The 20,528-nt window shown below is 31.7% G+C and overlaps 1 long non-coding RNA gene across 1 annotated transcript; it reads right to left on the minus strand.

The window, feature by feature from the left end:
• Positions 1-394: 394 nt before the first annotated feature.
• Positions 395-1,415, minus strand: LOC143191238 (uncharacterized). Its single transcript, XR_013004453.1, has 3 exons — positions 1,002-1,415; positions 712-927; positions 395-658 (listed from the first exon to the last, which is right to left on the minus strand). It is a non-coding gene; the product is annotated as an uncharacterized LOC143191238 (long non-coding RNA).
• Between the last annotated feature and the right edge of the window lie 19,113 nt (positions 1,416-20,528).

Here is a 20,528-nt window from a genome sequence, read left to right on the forward strand (position 1 = left end):
TGGTTGTTGGCTTCAAATTTATATACATGTCTATATTGAATGGTTTGAAATACATTAAATATATATTTATTATTGAATGGACGAATCGTTAACACATCAGAGGTAACCTAAATGTATAGAAATAAGAGAATTAAGTATATACACTCTGATATATTGGTAAAAAATCTTCCATATCCCAACACCTCAAAATATCTTATACTTGAACTAAATTCCAATGTTCCGCAATTATTTCAAATTATCAACTCTGAACTTTAGTTCAGTTTGGAAACAAGAAATTCTAATCTAAATAAAATAATTGAACACAAATATTATCAAATATAATTTATTTTAACATTATAGTTATCTAATACATATATTATCGAAGGACTTAAAACTGCAATTAAGGACACAGGTTTAATAGTTTTTAGGTTAGATTTGTTTTATTTACATTGAACTCTTTTCCACACCACGAGGTAGAGTTTCTAGGCGCGTTTTTTATGTAGTGTTATCTCCCTGGAGGCCTAATCCACCTAATTAACAATTGTATATCTGAGAAACGTATTTTACTTTCATTCGAGAGCATATTTGCTTTTTACGTTTGGTGCTTGTTTCCTTCGATGGTGTGTCTACTTGGCAAGTCACCTTGCTATTATTGTATTTTTATTTCTTCTGCTACTACCTGTGTACACCATTCTTGATATAATTAATCACTAAATTCTATCTAATGCATACCATATCTACAAAACAGTTAGTATTCAATCTCTCCTCATATGTTCTAACCTAATGGTCATGTTTAATTTTGATCAATTACATTGGTATCTGTGCGCACGAATCTCTTACGCCCTACAATACCATTTTTTACAATTATATTCGATTAATTATGTGCATACTTTTAGTTGTTTCCACTCTCATCACTCTGTCTCAGGAATTTCATGTCCATCGCATGTCCTGAAAGTTTCCTTCAGTCACTTTAACTTTACGAGTCACTGTCCAATTCAATCACTAAACTGTTAATTTCTAACCTGTCCAAAACATGTTCATAATTCCACCATTTATCAATTACTTCCTTTGTATGTCTTGTCGAGTTCATCCAAACCGAAGTTGTTATGATTGACAATGCTTCCTTCCACATATCCGAACAGTTTTTGATGGAATATCTTTCTCAACCAGCAATATATCTGTTAACTAACGATTAATAAATATAACGGCCAACAAAACCCAATTGAATGTTATTGTAACTTTTACCTTTTCCATCAATTTTTATTGTCTTTACACTTTTTTTGTTACTGTCTTGCCAGGAGTGCTACAATGAGCCATTTTGAAATATTCAAAATTATTTTATGCCTTTAATTGAATTATTTTTAAGGTAATATATGAAAGTTCCATTAAACCTCTCCGAGGGTTATCTTTACACCATTTAAACTCTATGCCCTGTAAGAATGTTTAAAAGGATGTTTGAGGAATGTAACCTCAAAAAGCTGCATGTCCCTAATTCTTCTACGTACCCTTTCCAGAGAGAAAATTTTCTCTAAAATAATTTTATTAAATTATGTATATATCGATAAAATAGTTCGTGTACTTACTGTTCTTATACATTTCGTACATTTGTTCTCGAATAGAGCCAATATCAAGATGGTCAAGATTCATCATCCACTTTGTATGTAGACGGGTTTTATTCGGTAAATCTAACGTATTATTCTTCATTTTGTAAGCAACGTTAATCACAGTAACCACATTTAGCATGGCAGCAACCCGCTAAAAGACATTTTCAATAATCAATAATTATTAATTAGTAATTATTAACTTAATTATTTATATAGATTTAAACACTTTCTTTAAAGATATCAAAAGCTCGTAACTAACTTGTATAGTCAGAAAAACTAGGCGTTATACAATTTATTTAATTTACAGTTTTCATCCATTTTTAAAATATCTTGTTTCATAAAATATCAGTTTAGGTAAATTTGGCAGATTATTTTAATCACTTAACATTATTTTTTTCTTTTTCTTCATTCTTGGTAGGTCCTTGAATCGATGATTTATACAATCTCCTAAATAAACTTGATCCAAATGGAATAATAACTAAATATTGACAGTGATTTCAGATGAAGCAGATTATGGAGTTTACTGCAATGTTAATAAACCATTATAAGTTTTGTTTTCGATTTATATATGATGACTGGATCCCTAACACAACTTTCAAGGTATACGATCCAATTTGTTAATTCTGCAAAAGTTGTCTCGAAAATTAGAAAATTGTTCTAGAAATATAAAAAATAAATCAAATGTATTTCATAGAAATGAGATATTCAAGATAACAAGAATCTAAATCTGTAGAAAATATATTAATCAGTAACATCTAAGATTTATTTTTAAACATATGTAAGTTGAGTGAGCTTAAAATAGTAACTATATTTAATTAAACGATATGTACTGAAACTAGTATCGATAGACGATAATGGAACCACAACACGATCTATAAAGGCCACTTAATTTGTTTAGTTTCTTTCTAATTAAGTTTATTGATAATAGCTGCCATATAACAATGCAAATGTTGTCATTGACTGCGATAACGACTTGAGAACTAAATTACTGATAAAATAATTATATCTTATGCTAAAGTAGTCAACTTATCTAGAAATTTATAATCAGGATTGGAAGTTTATAACATTTACGCAATTTAAGCGGAGAAATATATTTTGATTGTTGAATATATATAAAATAATTGTATAAATTAGCTTTTATGACCGTGGAAATGAAACTAGCCCTTCATTAAATATAACAACTATATAACAATCCATTAAGATGTTTAGTTAGTTGTCAAAAATATAGTTAAAAAATTACATAATGGTGCTTCAAAATACAACAGGTCAGGAAAACAGGTCAATTGAAAAGTTCCCGACCTACCACAGTAAAACACATTTATTTGACAAAATTAGTTATTTTTTATTCAACATAATTCCCTTCAAGAGTGATATACTGATTATAGCGACCCCCCAATTTTTCGATACCATTTTTGTAGTACGATTCGTCCTTTGATTTAAAATAGGCCTCAGTTTCGGCGATTACCTCTTCATTCGATGAAAATTTCTTCCCAGCGAGCATTCTTTCGAGATCTGAGAACAGGAAATAGCCGCTGGGGACCAGATCTGGAGAATATGGTGGATGAGGAAGCAACTCGAAGCCCAATTCATGAATTTTTGCCATCGTTTTCAGTGACTTGTGACATGATGCATTGTCTTTGTGAAGCAGCACTTTCCTTTTCTTCGAATGCGGCCGTTCTTCGCCGATTTCGTCCGTCAAATCGCTCAATAACACTATATAATAGTCACTGTTGATGGTCTTTCCTTTTTCAAGGTAGTCAATGAAAGTTATTCCATGCGCATCCCAAAATACAGACACCATAACCTTGCCAGTCGACTGTTGCGTTTTCCCACGCTTTGGAGCGGGTTCATCGTGTGCAGTCCACTCGGATGACTGTCGATTGGACTTCGGAGTGAAGTGATGGAGCCATATTTCATCCATTGTCACATATAAACGCAAAAACTCAGGTCTATTACGCTTGATAATCTTACACTGCTGCTTAAATTTAGCTGTTAAACACTGCGCCGAATCATCAACTCGTCATTGTTTTTGGTCAAAAGTGAGCTCGGGTGGCACCTACTTTGCACAGGGCTTTCTCATACCCAAATATTCGTAAATGATATGATGTACACCTTCAGTTGATATCTTTAGAGTGTCTGCTTCTTCATTCAATTTCAATTTACGGTCATTCAAAATCATTTTGTGGATTTTTTAAATGTTTTTTTAGGTAGCAACCTCTTTTGGGCGTCCACTGCGTTCAACGTCTTCGGTGCTCATTTGACCACGTCCAAACTTAGCATACCAATCCTTGATGGTTAATTTTCCTGGGGCAGTGTCCGGAAACTCGGCATCAAGCCAAGTTTTTGCCTCAACACTATTTTTTCCCTACAAAAAGCAATATTTTATCAATATGAGAAATTCCTTTTTATCAATTTTTTTCATAATAACAAAAGTTGCTTTACTCAAAATGCTATATTTCACAAACTAATAATCCAACAGCTGTCAAATTTAGAGCTAAGTAAAAAACAAATGGATTTAATTCTAGTAGCGCCATCTATATGTCAGGCAGGCAACATTTCAATTTACCTGTTATTGTAGTATATATTGTAGATTTTTTATTCTTGATTTTGAATTGTTACAAGTTATAAGCACAGGTTCTAGAATTCCTCAAAAAATCATTACATCTATATTTTTGCAATCGTTTTCATGTAGTAAATTAACATCGCATCATTGTAGATTATTTATTAACAATACTCTGAGAGACATATTTAATTTTCCACCAATTTCCAATAATATGGAACAACAATACATTATTAATAATCGTTGCCAAATGACTTACAATTTTTTTACAATTTCTTATAAACTTATCTAGGTTTAGAGGGGATAAACAAAATAATTTAAACATCTAATATATACACAATATTTATTTATCATAAGGTGTTGAATAAATGTTTTTAAAACATCTGCAATTCTTCACGGAATACATTCGTAGTTTGTCTGAATAGTTTCCAATCGAATGTTTCCCTAAACCTACTCCTCACCCTCTAGTCTCCACAACGGTTCAATTATGTTGAGGTCTGACAATTGTGCTGGCCTGACAATATATTTAATGATATTATGATGCTCCTTAAGCTAAGATTAAACGTTTTTGGCTATGTATATGGACGCATTATCATTTTGGATTATAGCGGAGGTTGACAGCAATAAGTTAGTGATAGCAAAAACCTCATTATTAAGATTATCGATATATTCATTCGCAGTAATATTGCTAATGTTGTAAAAGAGAAAGCGAACTGAATACCACACTCCTTCTCAATTTCAACTGTAGAAACCAGCAATCAGAATCATAGGCTTCTGAAATTTCTTTTGTGATTCTCCATACATAAACCCATCCGTTTGCAGGAAATAATTTAAACGATGATTCACCGGGCCATACCAAATTCTTTCAATCATCAACTGTCCAGATTTTATAATTATTGCACCACTTTTTTTTCAGCTTAATCTTAGCTTTCATAAAAAAGGTTTCGCAATCGCAGCTCTTCCAGGAATGTTAGCTTAATAATGCTCCCACCGTACTGTTTCTGTCGAAACAATATTACTCGAGTGAGTGTTGAGTTTCTGTTAAATAATCAATTTAATCGCTTTCTTTACAGATACGCCCGCTAACGAAGCACCAATAATTTAGTCTCTTTCAAAGTCAGAAACATCACACATATCACTGATGGCTTTTTTAATTCGTCAATAGGAAATATCAAGAAAACTAAAATGGAAGTTTTCAAAGCAATTTAGAGACTAGCCTTAACATTAATTTGCGAAAAGGGGGGCATTGTCAACGAGGGTTTAAACTAAGATACAAGCAGCAGAAATCAAAAACCTCAGAAAAGTCTCGGGTGTAACAAAGATAGACAGAATGAGGAGAAGTAAAGAAATAAGAAAAGACGACGTCGAATCGATGGAAGAGTATATGGAAAGCAGACAACTCATTTGATGGGAATACTTACAGCGCATAGAGCACAAAATAACATACATGTAAAAAGAATATGAGAAGCAATGACAAAGAGCGACCTAAGCGATCCACTACGGAATTTATTAGAGATATACAGCAAAAAGAAACATGACCAATGCAAGAAGACTTAGCAGAGACAGGTGAAAACGGTCATAAATTATATCTGGAACAAGTATGGGTATGGATCATGTATATGGAGAAAATAGACATTCAACATTCATTATATATATATATATAAATTAAAAAGAGTATGCGATCAAAACCAGCTTAGATTTAAAAAATAGTACCATAATATTCATCTTACGACTCCAATAACAACAGTTAGTTTATCAGTTAGAAAATCCTCATGGGTCTGTAAGGTAATGAATATGATCCTATATCTATTATAAAACGCAATTTTCTTTAATCTTTAAAATGGCAAACATTCCATAGATTAACGTTAGGTTCCAGTCGTTAAAAATGTTACCTTATTACTCACAGCGATTGAAGAAAAACGCGCGAGACAGTAGGGCCGTTGACTCCTGAAAGCACCAAGCAAGAAGGAGAAGATTATAGCATGTTCAAATGGAGAGAATATGAGTTTAATGATGAAACGGAAGTGTTTTATGGAACCGCGGAGCAATATAAGTTAACAATAAATATAACATTCGTGAACCGAGTAATTTAATGTCAGTCCGTGTCTGCAAATGAAGTAATCATTTGAATTGTTTGTCATCTGAAAGTTTAAATAAATTCTACACACTTTTACAATGTGGAATCCAAACTTCAAATAAAAAAAACAAGAAAAATTAGTGATTAGCGATGAAAAATTATATATAATACATTTCACAATAAAGCATTAAATTATCCGAAAAATATCTCCAAATTAATTCAAAGCCTTTATACTTTTAGTTCGCATAGTACGTATAAATTTACCCTTTAGCAAAGTTACATTATGTCGGAAGCACTTTCCTTTGTTATTATCAACTGTGACGTTTCAATTAGTCTGTCCCAACCGTTTTCCAAAAAGATACAAAGGAAACAAATGTCTGTTAACTTTTGTTAGTTTGTTTTGCCGCTCCTGTATCACTCCAAAAAATAAAGAATCAATTTTTAATTGATTTTTCTCTACTTTAATGTATAATATATATAATGTTTTTATACATATGATAATATTACAAGTAATAACAAAATAAAAAATAATAAAATAAATAATAGTAATTTCCTTTCCTTTTCATATGTTTCAAAGTTAATTTATTCACATAAATTTCAAAGAGTAATCAATAATATATTGCCGTTTTGATCCTTTCAACAAAAAATCCGGCATTGTAGCACTTCTGAGATTTTTGGACGAAAACCTGAACCAAGTGATTTCTACAATCAATTGAAGCAACAATTTGAAGCCAACTTTATACTTTATACTTATAGTCTATATACAATTGACTATACGGTAGACACTGCAAAACTTGGGCAACCCAATTCCGATACTGGCGTCCACTTAAGCACTCAACGCCATAATCATTCTCCATACATACACCCGGCCATTCGAAGGAAATAACTTAAACGATATCACATCGGGCTATACCACATTCAAGATCAGCTTCCGTAACAAAAGGTTCCACAATAGCAGCTTATCCATGAATGCTAGTTTTGTGGAGGTTCCATCGTACTACTTTTGTCGAAACAATATTACTCAGGTGAATGTTAAGTTCTACTGTCACTTTTATTTCAGTAAATATAACCTTGTCTGGTCACAATCATTTTTAATGTTCGCCAATCTCTGTCAGTTACTTCTACATCTATTTCCATCAAAAAACTGGAAAATTGTGTATATATACCATTTTATATTTTTGTTTCCTTAACGACTTTTGTAGGTTTAATGCTCATCAGTAGTCAGTCAATGTTAAATTATATAGAATGTTCTAATTTTGTTTTCGGCTAATCAGTGAATATGCCCTGCTATAGGAGACCATGAAAAAACACATGATTAATAACAATTTTACTAAACATTTTTTTTCCAACAGCATTGAATATCCAAAATTTGTTGCCAAATTCTAGTATGTTGTAAATATGTTAGATGTAATAAAAACCGAACTATAACTCATCTATTTCTCATCTATAATCCAATTTACGAAAATTTAATCAATACTAATAACAATTAAATGTTAATAGTGGAAGGTTAACTACAAATTCCAATTTTTCTCATATTCATATCTTTTCATATGCAAATGTTCCGGCATTTCTTGAAATCGTAGTAAATGGTTATCCAAAACTTCTCTCCAGGCCTTTCCGTTTTTTCAATAATAAACGTTCGCTCATCGTTGATTATTCAATGTCTAACAAACAGCCGTCAACTAACCAACACGCAATGATTCCATGCAACATATATATTAATCAAAACATTTTCCATTATTTTCTAGAACTGGTTCTCATCTTTATGACAATATGGTGGCACTCTATCGAAAAAACGATATTGTTCCTTTGACATCGATTAATCTTCGCCCTTCTTGAGCATTTCAAAACCGTTCAAGCCCAGTCAAGTAATGTTACATGGATATGAACAAGTGGTAATCATAAATCACTATATTTGGCGAGTAATCCAAGTTCGGGAGAACATCCCATTCGATACTGTGTCACATTCTAAACTTTTGTAACTTGTGACTGAGCACTGTTATTACGTAAAAGGATGACTCTCCCTATTGCTGATCTTGTTTATAGCAATACGTCGTTGGTAGACATATGCAGCAACAGTTTCATTTAATTTTAGTAACTCGTAATAGTAACTAGAGTTTTCTGATCCCACCATATGCATAGCAAGACCTTATGATCATACAAATTTCATGCCGATCATTCTACTAAAATAATCCATGGCTTTTTACTCTTTGGATTGTCACAATAGTATAGCTTTTATTTCCAAATCCAATGTGCTTTTTTAGCTACCACGCAAGGAAACCATGATGTTGAAACCATTCGAAATAGCAATTTCCTCCTTTTGAATATTCCCCATGTAAACATCCGAAAACAGTTTATTAATCAACTGATCAACCACCTGAAAATGCGCTGAGAGTATAAATTGAGGTTTCATCCAATAAGGCTTGGTTTTCAAAACTAAGGACTATTGGTCCTCCAGACTGCTAAATTCACCATCTTTAAATTATTGAAACCAAATCCGACAATAATGATATGACGAGGCAGCATTAACACAAATGTTCTGTGAGTTTCGAAGCAGATTTCCTCACATCAATTAGAAAAGAATGTTAGTAAAGAAATAACGTCTGTTTACACCGAACAACTCAATAATATTAAATGGGAAACAATTATTTTATGTAACGAAATGTTTGAATGGAACATTTACGTTGATATTTCGCATTTTTATCTAAAGGTATCGCTGATCAAAATACATACAAGCACCTAATAATTCAAACAAAATCTACCTGAAACGAGCATGTCGCTCCATGATAGTATGGTATTTATTAAAAATCAAATTATCTATTATTATATGCAGAACTATTATTCTACCACTTGCACTATTGTACACGAAGAACTGTTGTCAATTAGGAAATGGAAAAATAAAAATACAGAGAAATTTTCACAGAGAAAATTACCCGGTAGAATCGTGGTGAATCAATCCTTGTCGGTGCATAGACTAGAACAACACGGTCGTACCTTGTTATATGCAGCAATAGCAAAAATTTATTACGAATAAAACATCGCCTAATCAATTGAATTATTTCGCACGGCCTTCAAACCGTTAGAGTACGATGATGTTTCGCGATGAGGCAATCCGTGCTAGGCACCGATAAATTTTCTACAACGACGTTATTTCTCTCCTACATTTACATTTTGATTTATGACCTAAAAATCGCTTACAATATTTATAAAATAAAAAATAATTAATTGCAAGTTGTTTATAATCATCTTCAATACATACACTGTAGACAGGATAACAGTTAACGGCATTGGTAAATATTCGAATCGTATTACTGCATTAGGTATTATATTTAATTTTAAATAATTTTTTAAATTACATTTTAGATTTTGTTTGATATCAATCAATTTCATATCGTATCTATGACTTTGTTTTTCAAGCTATCTATAACATAGTTCCACCTTTGAATATCATTCAAAGCAATTCTAACTCCGATTCGTTTATCACGTCCTCCATAATATTAAAGATGCTATATGTAGGTATACCGTTCAATAAATCAGTAAACTAAAAATAAAAAAAATTAAATCGGTCATTTAAATTAATGACGTCAAAATGTAGCAATGTTGCTGCATCGACTTTGGGTTTTAGTTCATTTTGGCTTTGATATGTAACAACATTCTAACCTAACTTGGTACATCTAATGCATATATTATCGAATTATTTAAGCAACAGTTAATTATACATCCACAATAGTTTGTAGGTTTAAGTTGTTATTTCGTTTATATGGAACTCTTTTACACACCAATTATTACGTAGAGTTCTAGGTGATTTTGTTATGTAGTTTATATCCACTAATGTATTTTACTTTCATTAGACATCATATTTATCTTTTACGTTTAAATATTGTTTCTTTCATTGTAGTGTTTCTTTATCAAGTCATTTTGATATTACTGAATTTCCCCTTAGTTTCTAGTTCTGTTGCTATCTTTCTTAATGAAATTAAATTTAATCGCTGCATTATCCCTAATGCTTTGGTCATATCTGCAAAACGATTGGTATTATTTATCTCCTCAAACATTCCAACCAAATGCTCATAGATGTTCTGAACAATTACACACATATTTATGCACACAGTTATCATACAGTAATCCTATATTAATTATATACTAAGTTTTGATGTTTCCACTCTTCAAAGTCTTAGTCAGTCGCTGTCGCTTTCTACGTTACTATTCATGTCAATAGTAAACTGTTCTCCAATCTATCTAATACTTGCTCATGTTTCCACCATCTGTCAATTTCATCTTTAGTATACCTGATGAAATTCGTCCAAATGGATGGTGTTATTTTAGAGAATGCTTCTTTCTTCTTGATGTGTGTAGATCCCTCTCGACTTGCATGTATATTATAAAAATAAAAAATAAAAATTCTTAACCCCACGTTAATTCAGATCTCAGGTCTATTTTTAGAAAAGTGCATTACATAAAACTTAAATAAGCATTTCCTTTACATTTACCGAGTGACAATTTGAAATAGCTCTGCGAGCCATTTCTTTATTACAGCCCTTGCCAATGCACTTGTTGTGATCTTTTCCACCAGTGTACTATGGTTCTTTCAGCAAGTTCATTAACAGTTGATTTTCAAATCGCATAAAATCGTGTTATGGATTATTTCTCCATGGTAGTCACCCTTGGCCTCGGCCTTTTTGCAGTGGTTTGAAAATCAGCTTTTAAAGAACTTGGAGGAACCAACAGTTATTGTTATGGACAATGCATCATATCATAGTATACTGGTGGAGAAGATCATGACAAATGCATTAGCAAAGGTTGCAATTAAGGAATGGCCTAAAGAACATAAATAATTTTTAAAGAAACCATGTTAAAGAATAAACTATTTCAAATATACAAATATTTTAAATACTTAATTGCATTTTATGTAATTTACTTTTTTAGAAATAAGTCTGAGAAAAGATACATGGGAGATCATATTGCTGAACGTTATGGCCACAGAGTATTACGTCTTTCTCCATATCACCGCATATTTAACCCAATTGGGTTGATATGGGGTATTGCAAAGAATTAGTACAATAGGCATTCAGGTAGAGAATGATATCAAACTAGAACTGTCTGGATTTATGGAAAGAAGCATTGTCGACTATAGCGCCACCGATTTGGATAAGCTCGGTCAGACACATTGAACAAGAAATTGACAAATGGTGGAATCGTGAACAAATTTTTAAAAGATTGGAAATAAACAGCTTAGTTATTCACTTGAGTAGCTATTCTGAAAGTGACAATGATTGAATAAAACTTTATAGATGTTGGTTTATCATTCAATACTGACAAATATCAAGACAGGCTGATGAAAGAGGAAAGAACTAAAGGTCTGTATATAAATAATATACTTTAACTGTAAAAAATATTGTATTATAGAGTGTGAAAGCTTTATGTGCATGTGTGTTATGGTTCAGAATATACATGAACGTTTGGTTAAAATGTATGGGGAGTCTCTATACTAATATGGAAAAAAGTTCAGTGTAAATATAATAAAACTCTAACCTATAAATTATTGTGGCTGTATAATTAATTGTAGTTTTATGTTCTTCGATAATATATGTGTTAGATGTACTATAATGTTAAAATAAATTATATTAGATAACATTTTTGTTTCATTATTTTATTTAGATTAGATTTGTTAAAGCCAATATGTACAAAAACTCAGAGTTGATGCGGCAACATTGTGACATCAATTTAGATCACTACTGGGTGGGTTCACTACTATTTTGAATAGACTATATATTTATCTCCTTTAAGCAGATTGGATCTCAAAACACTTTGTATAACACTACCTGTTAGATCAAAATGAACATCAAGCTGTATCATTTCATTAACATTTCAGAGACATAGTATGGAGCATTGACAACGGCTCGAACTTTGGAACTACTTTGGACTTGCTAACAGTATCCCATAATAGGAATATATATTCTCAAATATATCTATAGTCTATCAAAAGTATTTTTATACACACATCATCAAGAAGTTTCGTGTATTGCCTGCCGCAATTTGTAAATTCGTTTTAGAATCAGACAATATTTTCCTTATAGTTTTATTCTAGTTAAAAACAGACACAATGCTGTCTGATAAGTTCGAGCGAGTTCGTAGTCTCGTAGTCGTAGTCGTAGTGATAAGAGGTTATAAACCAGCAAACATTATTTTAATGCTTTGCTTGATTTTATAAATTTCAAATCGCTGCTTATGCTTATTATCTCTACTCTGATTGAAAATGTCGAAGCTAGACAGAACAGATTACGTCTCTAATGAGTTACTTTGAACAGAAACCAGATAATGGAGGTCCACATTTTCCAGTAAAATTCGTTAGAGAGGTAAGCATTTTTACAAATATTAAATAATTATTGTTAAATGCAAATTTTAAATATTAATTTGCTTCTATTTTTATTGAAAATATTTTTGCACTGAATATTAGTATGGACACGGTCACTGAAATATCTCAAAAAATTAAAAATATATTTAAATCAGCTTGATGTTAGCTCTATCAGAGACTAAATATACGAAATGTATAAAAACAGTGAGTACATTTTTAATACAAACAATAATTTAATACAGATTTTATCAAAGGAAACTGTTGCTGTTGTAAAGGTCTGATGGAACTTCCGGATATTGCTTTTAAAAGAATACAAATTTTAACATATACTGAAATGAAGGATCACTTATTATTTCAATGTATGTATTTAGATGAGACATGGATATTTCAGAATGGAACCAATAAACCTAATGGTTACTCATGCCAAGATGATATTAAATAGTATTAATAGTGTAGTGTTATGACAACAAAACTAGATGGAAAAAAGATAAAATTTAGTATAACAATTGATTAGGTTTTATTAGTCATAAAATTTATTAATAATTCATTGTCGATATATTGTACTTCATGCTGGAAATAGGAATCCGATGAGACACATTGAAGATGAAATTAACAAATGATGGAATTATGTATGAGTGAGTATATAACTATTATATGATAACTATAGGAAATCTTATTGTAGAGTGTAAAAGATTTATGTGAACAGATATGCGTGTAATTGTTCAGAATATACATGAGCATTTGGTTAAAATGTGTCAGGAGAGAAAGCAGAATGAAGTGATTCAACCTAGTTTTTTTAAGATCTACAGGATATTAACAGAACAAACGAAGGAGAAATACAGTGATATCAAAATGTCTTTACAAGGAAACACTGTATCAAAAGACTCAAAAACTAAGCGTAAAAGGTAAACATGCTTTCTAATGAAGCTAAAATATATTACTTGGGTATACAATTGTTAATTGGGTGGATTAGGCTTCCAGGGGATACTACAAACGCGCTTAAAACTCTAACTCATAGGTGATATGGAAAAAAGTTCAATATAAATAACAGGTCAATTAAAAAGTTCCAGGCCTGACACATAGATGGCAATACTAGAATTACATCCATATGTTTTTAGTTAGCCCTAACCATCAAAGGATGCGTGTATAAATTTGACAGCTGTCGGATCGTTAGTTTGCGGCCCCATTTGAAGAAAAAGAAAGTGCTGCTTCACCAAAACAATGCACCGTGTCAAAAATTCATGCATTGGGCTTCGAATTGCTTGCTCTTTCACCGTATTCACCAGATATGGCCCCTAGCGACTATTTCCTGTTCTCAGATCTCAAAAGAATGCTCGCTGAGAAGAAATTTTCGTTGAATAAAGAGGTGATCGTCGAAACTGAGACCTATTTTGAAGCAAAGGACAAATAGTACTACAAAAATGGTATCAAAAAGTTGGAGGGTCGCTATAATCAGTGTATCACCCTTGAAAGGAATTATGTTGAATAAAAAAATCTAATTTTGACAAAAAAATTTGTATTACTATGGCTTTTCAATTGACCTGTTATAATCAAACGCAACCCTAACTTATAAACTATTATAACTGTGTAATTGTAGTTTTAAGACCTTCGATAACATATGCGATTTACTATAATGTTAAAATAAATTATATTTGAAAACAGTATTTTTGCTTAATTATTTTATTTGGATTAGAATTTTGTTATATGTTAAAGTCAAACTGAACTAAAACTCACAGTTGAGACCACAACATTGCGACGTTTTGACGTCCAAATTTAGATGTCGTATGTACAAAATAACTTTGAATAGACTGCAAGTATTAATTCGTACAACCTATATCTGTGCTATTTTCTGGCCTCGCATGCTCTATCCCAAATGTTGAAATTTTATGAACATATTTTATTATTAATGGATCATTAATAATGTATCATTAGTTCATATTATTGTTTAAAATATTTATTAGAAAGTTATTATTTAACTTCCCCTATAATCTCATATTATTTTAAGTAATATAATATCATATTATGGCAGTAAAATTTCAGTAAATTATTGCAAGATGCTCGAAAATATTTTATTATATTTTGTTCAATACAAGTGTAAGTTGAAAGGTTCATTGCACATGTATATTCTGCCAAGTGGTTTCTTTACATGCATATTCTCAGCAGATATTTTTGGTTAAAATATATATCCTTCATTCAAAAAATTCCCTGTTTTGGGTGGTTGAAGTTCTGGAAGAAAGTCATCAGAAATTAACAAACATTTATGGAGATGGGTGCATGCAAACGATAAGAGTACAAGACGAAAAGATGCTAAACATCTTGCATACTGGTAGCTCAGCACCAAAGAATGAATTTGGATAGAAATTATATTTAATATATGGTCACCAATGAACGAGACTTGAAAATTCGGTTTCGGTCGAATTTGAATTCTTTCAAATTCGACCATTATAATAAATTCAATTAAAAATAGCATTACGTGAAAGTTAAGTAACGAATCCGTAATTAAGTAACAAAAACAATAAATTGCAGATTAAAAGGAGAGTTTCAATTCAATAGGAAACATAACCATATCATCAATTATATCATTGTTTGTTAACAACATGTTGTGGTTTTAAACAATGTATCCTGTACATACAAATGCACTGATGATCTCATAACAAACGTACGGTTGAATTATTCAATGTGCATATTTTAAAATGCCCCAGAATCGTTTTATATTTGTTTTGTCTGCAAAGTCAGGCCAACCAACTACGACAAACAAAAATGTAGCGCGTTTACTTAGTGTTAACCGCAATATTAAAGTGATCATTACAAAGATCGTCATTCTAAGAAACTGCTTAGTTTAAATATTTAAATTTAGATTAACAATTGATTTTTTCAATAATTACTTATTGATTATAAAATACAATAAAAAGTCTGGTCTTGAATCTTCCAAATATTTTCAATTTTACCACACAAGTGCTCAAATTAGTACAAAAATAAAAGAGATACTCTATATAAAAATTGCTTAATAATTTAGCATTCCAATTCAGACATAGGCTTTTTGTCTATATAAAATAAAATTCACATGTTAAAAAACACGTTTAATTAAAAAAGACTTAACAAGAAAGTATTGATTAATAGTAACTTTCCCCCAATGATGAACATTTACTAACATGAAGAAAATATAAGTTAGTATTTATTATTAAGATCTAGATATATGCTAGCCGAGCACTGGAATGGCAGGTAAAGTAAAAAAATTGGTTGTATAACGTATATTGTAATAACAGGTCAATTGAAAAGTCTCCGTCCTGACACATAGATGGCGCTACTAGAATTAAATCCATATGTTTTTTAGTTAACCCTAACCCTCAAAAGATGAGTGTATAAATTTGACAGCTGTAAGATTATTAGTTTGTGAATTATAGCATTTTGAGTGAAGCAACTTCTGTTATTCTGAAAAAAATTGATAAAAAGGAATTTCTCATGTTGATAAAATATTGCTTTTTGAAGGGAATAATACAGTTGAAACAAAAACTTGGCTTGAAGCCGAGTTTCCGAACACTGTCCCAGCAAAATCAACTATCAAGGATTGGTGTATTAAGTTTAGAAGTGGTGAAATGAGCACCGAAGACGGTGAACGCTGTGGACGCCCAAAAGAGGTTGTTACCGACGAAAACATTAAAAAAATCAACAAAATGATTTTGAATGAACGTAAATTGAAATTGAATGAACTATCACTCTAAAGATATCAACTAAATGTGTACATTTTATCATTCACGAATAATTGGCTATGAGAAAGCTCTGTGCAAAGTAGGTGCCGCGCGAGCTCACTTTTGACGAAAAACAGCGAAGAGTTGATGATTCAGAGCGGTGTTTGAAGATGATCGAGCGTAATAAACCCGAATTTTTGCGTCGATATGTGATAATGGATAAAACATGGCTCCATTATTTTACTCTGAAGTCTAATCGACAGTCATCCGAGTGAACTGCGACCATCAATAGCGACTATTACATAGCGTTATTGAACCGTTTGAAGGACGAAATCGCCGAAAAATGACCGTATTTAAAGAAAAAGAAAGTGCTGCTTCACCAAGACAATGCACCGTTTAACAAGTCTTTGAAAACGATGGCAAAAATCCATGAATTGGGCTTAGAATTCCTTCCTCATCCACCGTATTCTCTAGATCTGGCTGCAGCAACTACTTCCTGTTCTCAGATCTCAAAAGAATGCTCGCTAGGAAGAAATGTTCGCGAATGAAGAGGCGATCGCCGAAACTAAGGCCTATTTTGAAGCAAAGGACAAATCGTATAACAAAAATGATATCGAAAAGTTGGACGGTCGCTGTAATCAGTGTGTCATCCTTGAAGGGAATTATATTGAATAAAAAAACTAATTTTGCCAAAAAAATGTGTTTTACTCTAGTAGGCCGGAGACTTTTCAGTTGACCTGTTATATTTTAACCTGTCCTGTTGACTGTTGTATTGACCTGTCTAATTTAAATTACTATTTATAAGAAATTGTTCTCTTATAATAAATAATTATAACAAATTAATTTAGTCTTTTGTAATCTTTAACACAATTATATTTTTAGATGTGATCAATATCTGGGTTAATACATTAATTGTTAATTTACTAAACCATCTACGCCTATACTTTTCAATTCCACATTGTCACTTTCTTGTACATCATTTGAGATTATATTTTGAGACATATTTTCTTATTATTTCTTTAAAGCCGTTCTTTAAATTTGTTTAACTTATTATTAAATAATAAGTCAAATTTCTCAGTGGTCGAAATTGGAAAATGAACTGTTGCGCGTTGGAAAAATAAACTTCATGACTGAGCGCGAGGTCAGTTGGACGCAGGTCTGTTGCACACCACACCATCATAAAGTTTTTAACCAATGAAGGCGTTAAACCATCGAAAATTCTCACATACTTGACGGCACAGTTTAGGGATGCTACACTGTGTCAGAATCGAGTATACACGTGGATCAGAAAATTCAGAGATAGGCGAGAACGTGTCGAAAATGAAAGTCATGATCGACGCCCACGAACAAGTCTCACAAATGACAACATCCATGCTGTTCGAGAGCTTATTGAAGGTTTATTGACAAAAATCGCATATCGAAGCAAACGACGCAGTATACCCATCCGAGACGTTATCATCATTCATGGCAACCTCAAGTCACATACCACAGCTTTAACAAGGAATAAATTGAAAGAAATGCACTGGGAAACCATCGGGCACCCTCGTTATAGCCCTGACTTGTTACCTTGTGATTATTTTTTGTTTGCGCCCTTGAAAGAATTACTTGGAACCAAAGTATTTCAAATCAATAAAGAAGTAGAGATGTGCGCAATTGGCTGACAACTCGACCTCAAACTTTTTATGAAGAAGGAACATTCTAGCTTCCACATCAGTGGCAAAATTGTGTAGAGCACGGAAGAGACTACATTAAAAATGTTAAATGTTTAGTTTGTGTATACCATTGATCAATAAATTTATTTCTGTTTTTCAAAATTTCCATTTATAATTGATTCCCCCTCGTATATAAACATATGTTTTATATTTAAGTCTAAGAATATGTTTAATATCAATCGTCTGCTCTAACCCTGTTGTTCTTTTTTTTTTTGATTATACATATCAAAATAATTTAACAAAAACAACAAAACACTACATGTGGTTTTGCCGAAACTTCTAGAAAGTCTAGAAGATTAAACTACGTTCGAAAATTGATCATTTTTTCAATATTTTCAGATTATGTGTTCATTTTGTTAGGAAAATCCTTATCGTTGTTCAGGTGAAGTTCTCGAATTCGCCGCCATATGGAGATAAAGCGATGTTAAGGCTTGTAAACTGTTTATTATCTGTTGTAATAGAGTAAATACAAGTTTTAATGGAAGATTTAGCCTGCGCTAAAAGAGCATCATCTCGTATTCAATGCAAATCGAAGTATCGTATTATTACAAGAGATGGGAGTGGTCCCGGTAGTGCCTTTAGTAGCCTGGGTTCGCAAAGACATGGCAGATAAGTACGTCGCAATGAAATAGCTGCTATTACAGAGATATTACAGGGACATATTTGGTTGCAGGGAATCTCTCGTTAAGAGATTCATATTTTAAAAATGCAACCGTAAACTTGTATCGGAACAATTATTTGAAGATTATTCAACGATACATTTACCCGAATAAATATTTTATGATGCAACTAAATGCGAATCTCATAAGGAAATGCGAGCGCTATACATATTTTATGAATTTATTCTAAAACTAGTTAGATTTTTTACATAATTTTTTATTTAAATCATATTTCCCCCTATTCATTTTATTGGATGTTTGATTTTTTCAAGAGAAAACTGTTTACTAATTAATCTTTAATCTGCTTCTTACTGGAAAATATATTAAGAGTATGATTTAAAGATACAGGACAAATCTATAAAGTCTTAAAAAATTTACATTTAATGCTCTTTAGACAGTTACTAAAGTCTCACTTATTACAATTACTACGTTTATCATTTTTATCTTCGGTTGAAAACAAAACACTTTTTTTTGCTGAGAAATATTGAAAAGCTTAAATTCGGCATTTAATAAACATATATTGGGTGATAAATGTGAAGAACAACCTGAGGATCAAAAAATTTCCAAAAAAGTTGCCAAAATTATTTTACGAAAACCCTTATAGTCCTAAAAAGTGATATGAGAAAAATCCAAAATGCGTGAATGGACTGAAAATGTCATTCGAATCGTTTCTACTGTGGTATCTAAGTGAATCTACTACGGGAATCCCAAATGCAAAAAGTCATGGGTTAGTCCAGGAGAGCCATCTACATCGACATCAAAGCGAAATATTTATGCAGAATGTAATATCCGCTGATGACACATAGGTATCACAAGTCATCTATCCCCATGGTTAAGTCGAAGATGCAATTTAGTCTTGTAAAATATATTTAAAAAAGTACTCATTATTACTTAAACAAGGAATAATATGTTAAATGTGATAGGAATAGGCATATAGAATGGTTTTATTATCTTCATGATGTATTTATAAAATGTATATTGTAAAAAGTTGGGTATATACCAAAAATACTGAAATAATTTAGGAGATATTTGGTCTAACCTACTATAAATGTGAGAGGAGAACATCATGAATAAAAAATTGTATAACCGTCAAATCAGCACCAGTTTTCGATCAAACCAATGTATTACCAACCCAAAACCAAATAATCAAGCCAGCACTCGGTTATTATAGAAGTATTCAATTAAACAGCATAGCCCCGAAAATATATAGAATTTATCGTCTGCTCGTCGTAAAAAATATTTTGTTGATTTTATTATCATACCAATGCCTGGATCCCATCATCCATTCATCCATAACACCCGTATTGTTGATATTGTCATCTCACCAGAGACGTGAATTAACGACTTACATGGACTGATGACCAAAAATTGCGAGGTCTATGATACACCTCCTGTTGCACAATAAAATTCTATTTGAAATAATACTGATCAATGGCACCGTTAACACAAAATCTGCATCAAATAGTAAAGACACATTACCTAACGGACTTCGTGTGGACTGTCATCTTTCCATGCACGGTCATTTTTTTTAATACACCTTTTCATCCAAAAACTTATTTTTGGTAAAAATGATTTTTTAATATTGATTGATATTGATTTGAATATATTTTACGTGGAAAGAACAAAATGTTTTCATGTGTTATTCTAGTGCGGTTTTTAGCATTTTCGTCTTCAACGGGATGATACATACTTGATGTGTAGAACATATTTTACTAGCGATAAGTATGCAATGTTATAATTTGGTAACAAGTTACGTTCCGCCAAAATAACAGCGTTTTAGATACATATTTTCTTCAATATCAAGTTCTGTGAGACAAAAAAGAATGTCTCTGAAAGTACATAAAAAAGTACGTAAACATTCTCCTTTGGTAACATACGAAAATGTGAAACATG

This window comes from Rhynchophorus ferrugineus, unplaced genomic scaffold (assembly GCF_030347505.1).
Source record: "Rhynchophorus ferrugineus isolate W39M unplaced genomic scaffold, kcgeb_rfMv2 rfM2, whole genome shotgun sequence".
Classification (NCBI taxonomy): domain Eukaryota; kingdom Metazoa; phylum Arthropoda; class Insecta; order Coleoptera; family Curculionidae; genus Rhynchophorus; species Rhynchophorus ferrugineus.